Genomic DNA, 7,758 nt, shown 5'->3' with positions numbered 1-7,758 from the left:
CTTACAATTTGATGTGTACACAGTATAAATCATGTAGAATTAAATTGTCTTTTGCGAGTAGATGTGAATGATGGTGAACTTTCCACAACTTAGAGTATCTTCTACCCCAATTCCTTTGCTGTCACAATAAACCACAGTGGAACACTGAAGCTGAGATTTCTGCTGCAGCTTCTTGCCTCTGATCCTCATCCAGACGGTTTGTCAAGACTGTCATTAATGGGAGTAATTTTTCGTAAGCACTATTGCAATTATGCCATTTTCCTGCTCCATCAATGCCTTAGCACACATAGTTGAGGTACTTCTGCTGAAATACTAGTTTTTCATAATCATAATAATTACGCTAACATTTACAAGTTTACATGTTTGTATTTAATTCCTGGCAAACATGTAATTTTACAGATGAGAAAACTGAGATTCAGAAAAGTTGATCAAATTGTTTTTGAAAAAGTCGGTCATAATAACTTAAGCTGAAAATCTTAAGCTTTTTATCCTGTGTTCTTTTGGACAGGAAATTTATGTTCTTAATGAATTACCCAACACTGCAGGCAAATTTGGTCCTAACCACTCTGGTCTCCATGTTGTCTCAATAATTGGTTTTACTTTTGTTCATCTAGCCTTTTATTTGAATGCCCTTTTATATCACTTTAAAAGACCCACATTGGACTCATCTTTCAGAATATTATAAAACCTAACTCTTTATACCTTGTTAATGCTTCTCTCAATTTCTGGAGCATGTCATTTTCAATATTAACATACTGCCCTTATTGCAGCATGAACTTCCAGTAGTTTTACCAAGCCATTTGTAAATTACCCAAAGGGAGATGCAATGTTTTAAATGACTTCAGTACATTTTAGCAAGATTATACATTAGCCCATTGTCAATGACAGCGAATGATGACTGTTTAACTATTATTTTTGTTTAAGATGACTTCTTTCTCTTTGGTTATTTTCCAGTAGAACTTAAAAACATTTGTACAAAGATTTTAATTGACTTGAGCAATCAGTCATTCTGTATTTTATTTTCATAAGATAATGAGAATAATTTGTATTAAGTATTTTCATTCAGCTTAAACCAATGAGTGTAAAACACGGTAAATAGAAACTTACTTAAAGGAGCACTATAAATGTCTTTTTGGAAAATTTAGGCTAACAGAAATAACTAATTTGAAAATGCTGGTGTCAAGCATTTTTTGACATTAAAACAGCCTATTTAAAGAAGATAATTATTTTTCTTAAAAAACACACATGGAAGTTTTGGCTATACGAAATACTAGTTCTGGAGATCTAGTGGACATTACGATTACTATAGCTAGTAATGCTGTAATGTTTGCTTGAAATTTTTGAAGAGGGCATACATACTTATTTGTAGATAGTATACAAAATTTGTGAATTTAATAAATAACTATGAATACAATTATTTCCAACACATACATGCTCACAAAAATTATTTAGTATGGTGATGGGTGTTAATTAATTTGGTTGTGTTAATCATTTCAAAAGACACATATAAAATCATTATGTTATGCAAATTAAATATAATTTTTACATTTACATTATGCCTCATTAAACCAGCAAAATGGATGCAATTATGCTTTAATTAAAAAAATTAAAAAGTTAATTAAGATTTTTAAATGAAAAGGAATTCTGATTTAAAAAAAAAACACTGTAGATAAATAGGGTCCATATAATAGAGCACTTCCACAGCATACTTTCATCATTGTCCTCTCCTATTTCTGACCTCTTACCACCCCTTCCGGTCTCTTCCATTCTAGGACCCCCTTTTTCCTCCCATTTAAGACCTCTTTTTCCTCTCACATATTATGTTCCCCCTTTCAGTTTCCTGATCTATTTACATGCCACACACACACACACACACACACACACACACATATAATCTTGGATACATATTCATTAGCAAATGTGGTATTTGTTTTCCTGAGTCTAGATAATCTCACTTAATATAATAATTTCCAGATGAATATATTTTCCTTAAAGCTACATTATTTCAAATGCTTTATTGTTGAATGTTCAATGGTGTATATTCGCCATAATTTGCATTCATTCACCTGTTGATGGGCTTCTGAAATGGTTCCATATCGTAGCTATTTTGACTAGTGCAGCAATAAACACAGGTGTACAAGTGTGCCTGTAGGAAGACGTAGAATCCTTTGGGAAAGTGCCTAGAAGTGGTATACCTGAGTGGTATCGTAGCTCCATTTTCACTTTCTTAAGAAACCTCCAAATTGATTCCCATCGGGGCTGCATCCCTTCTAGTTCTCATTAGTCCCTTTATTCCCCTATACAGTTTTGTTTCTACTTTCACATATGTGTGAAATACAGGAACCACAAATAAGAAAAAAAAGTACAATATTTGGCTTTCTGAGACAGTCAATTCACTTTACGTGGTTATCTCCACATATAGTCGTTCTCTGCCAAGTGACACAAGCTTGCTATTCATTATGGCTGAAAAACCCTTTTATTGTATACATGTAGCTAATTTTCTTTACCTTTTCTTTTAGTTGATCAGCACTTTGGTCCATTCCTTAACTTAAACAGTGCTTTCTATATTTTTGTGAGTGAGCATAGTTCTCAAAGGCACAAAATAAAAAAGTTTAGGGTATTTTATATATACACACATACACATATGTTTACATGTTTGTAGAGAGAATGAGTATATGAGAACACATATAGAGTAAGATGAATATACTACTATCTCTAAATAGTATATATCTATTACATACAGATAAATAGAAAGTCACAAATCCACAGAAAGTTGAAAGTTGATAGCAAATTTTGAAAACAAAATCCTAGTGATGACATATTAGACACAAACTTTGTACCTTTTGTATCATTAATCCTATATCACTCGTTTTTCAATTTTCATCCATGCTAATGACTCTAGCATAGGCACATTCTGAGATTGATGGCTGATTAGCTGCAAGATTTCATAGCCCATGGCAAGAGATAGGTCCATTAACTTCACATGGTCAATAATTGCAGTAGGTAATGCTCTCTTTTGAGATTTTATTACTAATAAAACCCATGTTTTAATGTTCAGAAAAATTAAACATCATGGAAACGTGCTTATTCTTAAAATTCTGCATGCGCTTGTCCTTTGTTGTGTCTTCCTTCCTGAAAGACTTCACTATACTTTATCTGTGGCAGTCTCTCGTAGCTTAGGCTGGCTTCAAACTCACTATGTACCCAAAAATGCCCTTGAACTCCTGAGCCTTTTGACTTTCCCTCCCAAGTGCTGAGAATACAGTTGTTTACCAAGATACCAAGCTATAATTTTAATGCATTTTAAACCTTAATTTGTTTGCTTTTCACATAGTAAGAGACCAAAACTTAGCAACTAATGTTGATTTTTTTTTTCCAGGGATGCTTTTATACAGTTCTTCTAAGTAAAAGAATTCAGCGTGATCTTCTGAAATTTAGTATGAATAAATAAAAGCTTTAGGCTAATGAAATAGTTTTATGTCATGGGTCTAGGATGGAAACTACTGCTAGCTGCATAAACAAAAAGACAAAAAGCAAACCCACTTACCAGCAATTGGGGGACATAGTACAGGCTTGTTGTTGCTGGGCTGTTTAATGAACTGACTGAGGCAGACTGACTTTAAGGCCATCTTTCCTGCAGAGCTTTTTTTTTTTGACCCCGAGAAACCTTCTGCAGACTATTACTGGCCTTTTAGTTTAATTTCTCAACCCATCTGAGCTCATTAACTCTTTCCTGAATTCTAATTTTTATATGAGTTTTGACCGCAAAACTTGAGAGAGGCTTTTCCATTTTCTACAACATGTTGCAATGGATTTTCACTTTTATTCAAAACAGAACAAATGATATTAAATGGTCAAATAACAGTGAAATGTTCACTTAACATTTTTTTTACTCAGGTACAGCACCGATGACCTAAAGTCTGAAGTGTATATAATTTTATCCAAGTAGTAAGGATTTGCTTAGCAATGCAATGGAAGAAAGAACACAGAAGGGAACGAACTAGAAATCTTATTCTGAGCTCCTTTGCACTAGCTACCAGATCTCCGGAAAATTTCTCAGCTTAGATGTATATCAGTTGGCAATCATGTCTTCAAAATGGCATTTTATAATAGTTGTATTACCCTGACTAGATTGCATACCTGTAGTGAGAACCAAGAAGGAAGTGTGCACGGAAGTGCTTTCAGAAATCTGAAACCTCAGACAAAACCTGGACCATGTATCATCTCACAAATGGACGTTTCTTTAGCTACGTTTCAACCTAGCTATTTCCCTTGGCATGAAACATCTTTCCTATGAATCATGCTGTGTCCATTGGAAGCTTGTGAATGACAACATCAAAGTCGAGAAAATGTGTCCATTCTGCATGCTAACGAGGGAAATGGTGCCAATTATGGCCCTATTAAGTTGTAAAAACTAAAGGATCCACGTTGACTAATTATGTTAATGATTAGATGGTAAAAGATATTGAAATTTAAACTCTGTGCGGAATTTGCTCAATCATCTCTTTCCTACCTGCAAGTGTGTCCCTGCCACTAATCAGTCAAACAGAAAGCACAACAGTCTACCACCAGAAAATAAATGAACAGCAAATTCAATTACTGAATCTTCTGAATCCTACATTTTTTCCCCATAATTAGTTGTTTATTGGCAGTGGGCTGGAAGGGATGGCAGAATTAACATTGCATTCGCTGACAACACTACACCAGTCACGAGGGCAGCAAGAGTGATGGGGAAGCCTGAAGGCCCCCTCTTCAAAAGCAAGTGGGTAGGCGGGGGCCTGAAGTGTTGATGGGGCAGCCTTAGTTCACCTCTGCTTAGTAGGCATGGTTAGAGATGAAGAGAGATTCGCTGGCTGCGGCTCCAGACTGACCACTTGGGGTGTACTTTCCTTGACAAGCAAGGCTGTTGGCCAGGGCTCGCTTGATGCATTCCTCCTGGGCAGCCTTCAGGTTCTCCTTCTTCCCGCCCCAGACCTTCAGAGCAGAGGCCTGCAGGGCCCGGCCGTAAGAGAAAGTCAAGGCCCATGGCTTCAGCAGTGGGCACTTGTTGATGGCATTGAGGTTGACGGATGCCTCTTCCTCGCTCTGCCCTCCAGAGAGGAAAGTGACTCCAGTGATAGCAGGGGGCACTGTGCGAAGCAGGGCTGTGACAGTTGCCATGGCAATCTCCTCATTGGAATATTTCTGGATACAAGCATGGCCTGGGGTGACCATGTTGGGCTTCAGCAGTGTGCCTTCCAGATAGACATGGTGGTCACTCAGAGCCTTGTACACAGCAGCCAGTACCTTCTCAGTTACATACTGGCAGCACTTTAGGTCATGGTCTCCATCAGGGAGGAGTTCAGGTTCCACAATGGGTACAATGCCATTCTGCTGGCAGATGCTGGCATAACGGGCCAGAACATTGGCATTTTCCATGATGGCAAGGGCTGAAGGAGTATGCTCCCCAATCTTGAGCACACAGCGCCATTTGGCAAAGTCAGCTCCATCCTTCTTATACTGGGTACAGTGTTCTGACAGCCCATCCAAACCTTGGGTGGTGGTCTCACCATTGGTTCCTGCCAGAGGTACCACGCCTTTATCTACCTTAATGCCCACAACACCGCCCTTGGACTTGATAACTTGGGGGAAGGGACGTCCATCATCCGCCTTCTGGTAGAGTGTTTCGTGGAAGAGGATCACCCCCCCAATGCAGGGGTTCACACGGTCATCAGCAGTTAGACTGCAGCCGCTTAGCAATGCTTCCAGTGGACTCATCTACAGCCAGGATGCCCTTGCCAGAGCCACAATTCGGTGAGCGATGTCAGATAGTTCCTTCTTCTGCTCCGGGTTAGTGCTGGGTATGGGTAGAACATGGTGCCAGTGGCAGCACGTTCCTGGCACAGGAGGGGATGAGTCTGCCGGGTACGGCTGTGGGTGAGTGAAAGGACAAAGGACAGAACGCGGATAAAGTCATCAGAACCCCAATCTGTGTGCATTCCAAAAGAACGCGCCTATTGAGCGGAGGGGGAAGAGGGTGACCTGAATCCTTCGTTTTTGATGAAAATATATTGCACATGTGAGATTCACAATGTGGATGTTTGCTTGACTTATAAATAATGTTTTATTAATTCCTTGAGAGATTCATACAGTGTATTTTGATCGTATCTAACCATGTTCCCAAAATCCCTCTCCCCTCACCCACATAACTGAGTTTTCTTCTCCCCCATCTCATCGAGTTCAATTTGTGTTGCCCAACTAGTCTTGAGTGGGCCTGCCCTGGAGTGTGGTCTACCTACCAGGAGTCACATCCTTCAAGAAAGTTGACATATATTTAATTAAAAGATATATTTAATTAAAAATTGCTCTTCAGGGGGCTGGAGAGATGGCTCAGAGGTAAGAGCATTGCCTGTTCTTCCAAAGGTCCTGAGTTCAATTCCCAGCAACCACATGGTGGCTCACAACCATCTGTAATGAGGTCTGGTGCCCTCTTCTGGCCTGCAGGCATACACACAGACAGAATATTGTATACATAATAAATAAATAAATATTTTTAAAAAATTGCTCTTTGAGCAATCTTATCTCCAATACTCATCTTTGTGATTGGAGTAATTAACTAATATCAGTCCAGACAGATAATGACATTGGACTTTCCTTCGTTTTCTGAAGTCATGTTAGGTGCAAGAGTAAAGCAGAATATTGAAAAAAAATTAGATACAGGCAATTTCCTTACAAAACGATGACTATATTAAGAAACAGAAGTCAATGCTTGTCAAATGGGGACTCATATTTTCTTGAGTCTTTTAAACATCTGAAGCATTTGTTGTTCACATAAGAAAAAAACTTGTTGCTGCATCTTTTGTCAAATATTACGGTAAGTTGCAAACTGAAAGTCTCAATTTTTCTCAAACATTTAAGCTTAATTTTAATTCTTATGCTGCTTACTGAAGTGGGGCTTTAAATCTAAAAATAAAAATAAGTATTTAAATTTCTCCATTAATTAAAGTTAAATGACTCTTATGTACAATTAAATTTCCTTAAGTGGAACAGTGACATGACTCAGTGGGGAACAAAAGTATTTACCTCAAAAGCTTAACTACTTCAGTTTGGTCACGGGAAACTATGGAAAAGTAGGAGAGAACTATCACCACAAAGTTATACCCTAATACACATCACACACACACACACACACACACACACACACTCACACACACCATACTTATTTAAATAAATCTTCTTAATTTTAACATACAAAATGGATACTATTTGAGGGAGGAATGGGACAAGAAGCAGGAATGGAGGAAAGGGAACATGAAGGGACATAATGATAATAGTAGGAAAATGTCACAAAAAACCCACTATTTTGTATATTTTTTTTCTATTTTGTATATTTGCTAACCAAGTGAAAACTGTAGATTTTAATAGTTATTTCCAAGTTTAATAGGTTTGATGCTCACAAGTTCTTTAAAACTTTCCCTCCCTATAACGGTAGTACATGGGCACAAATCATCCTATTCATTGAAACTGCTCCTGCAAATCTAATAAAGTAGAAACAATAATATAGTAATTCATAACCATTTACATACTCAAATACTATTATGAACTCAGACCAATTTATACCTTTCAAGTCATAAGCATAGCAAGTCTAACTTGAATTAACCTTTTCAAATTAAAATCAATTCCATATTAGAATCTCTAAGATATCAGATTCTCTTAAATATCTTATCATTATCAACAGAAGATTGAAGGTTTGGGGTGATGTCTCAGTGGCCAGCAGAA

General features: G+C 37.6%; 1 pseudogene; it reads right to left on the bottom strand.

Annotated features, from left to right (window-relative positions):
• Window positions 1–4,810: 4,810 nt before the first annotated feature.
• Window positions 4,811–5,861, bottom strand: LOC101993503 (annotated as a pseudogene).
• Window positions 5,862–7,758: the final 1,897 nt, after the last annotated feature.

The sequence above is a fragment of the Microtus ochrogaster genome, unplaced genomic scaffold (assembly GCF_000317375.1).
Source record: "Microtus ochrogaster isolate Prairie Vole_2 unplaced genomic scaffold, MicOch1.0 UNK58, whole genome shotgun sequence".
In the NCBI taxonomy this organism is placed as follows: Eukaryota; Metazoa; Chordata; class Mammalia; order Rodentia; family Cricetidae; genus Microtus; species Microtus ochrogaster.
Note: the sequence above shows the minus strand (reverse complement) of the source record. Positions and strands in the feature narration are given on the sequence as shown.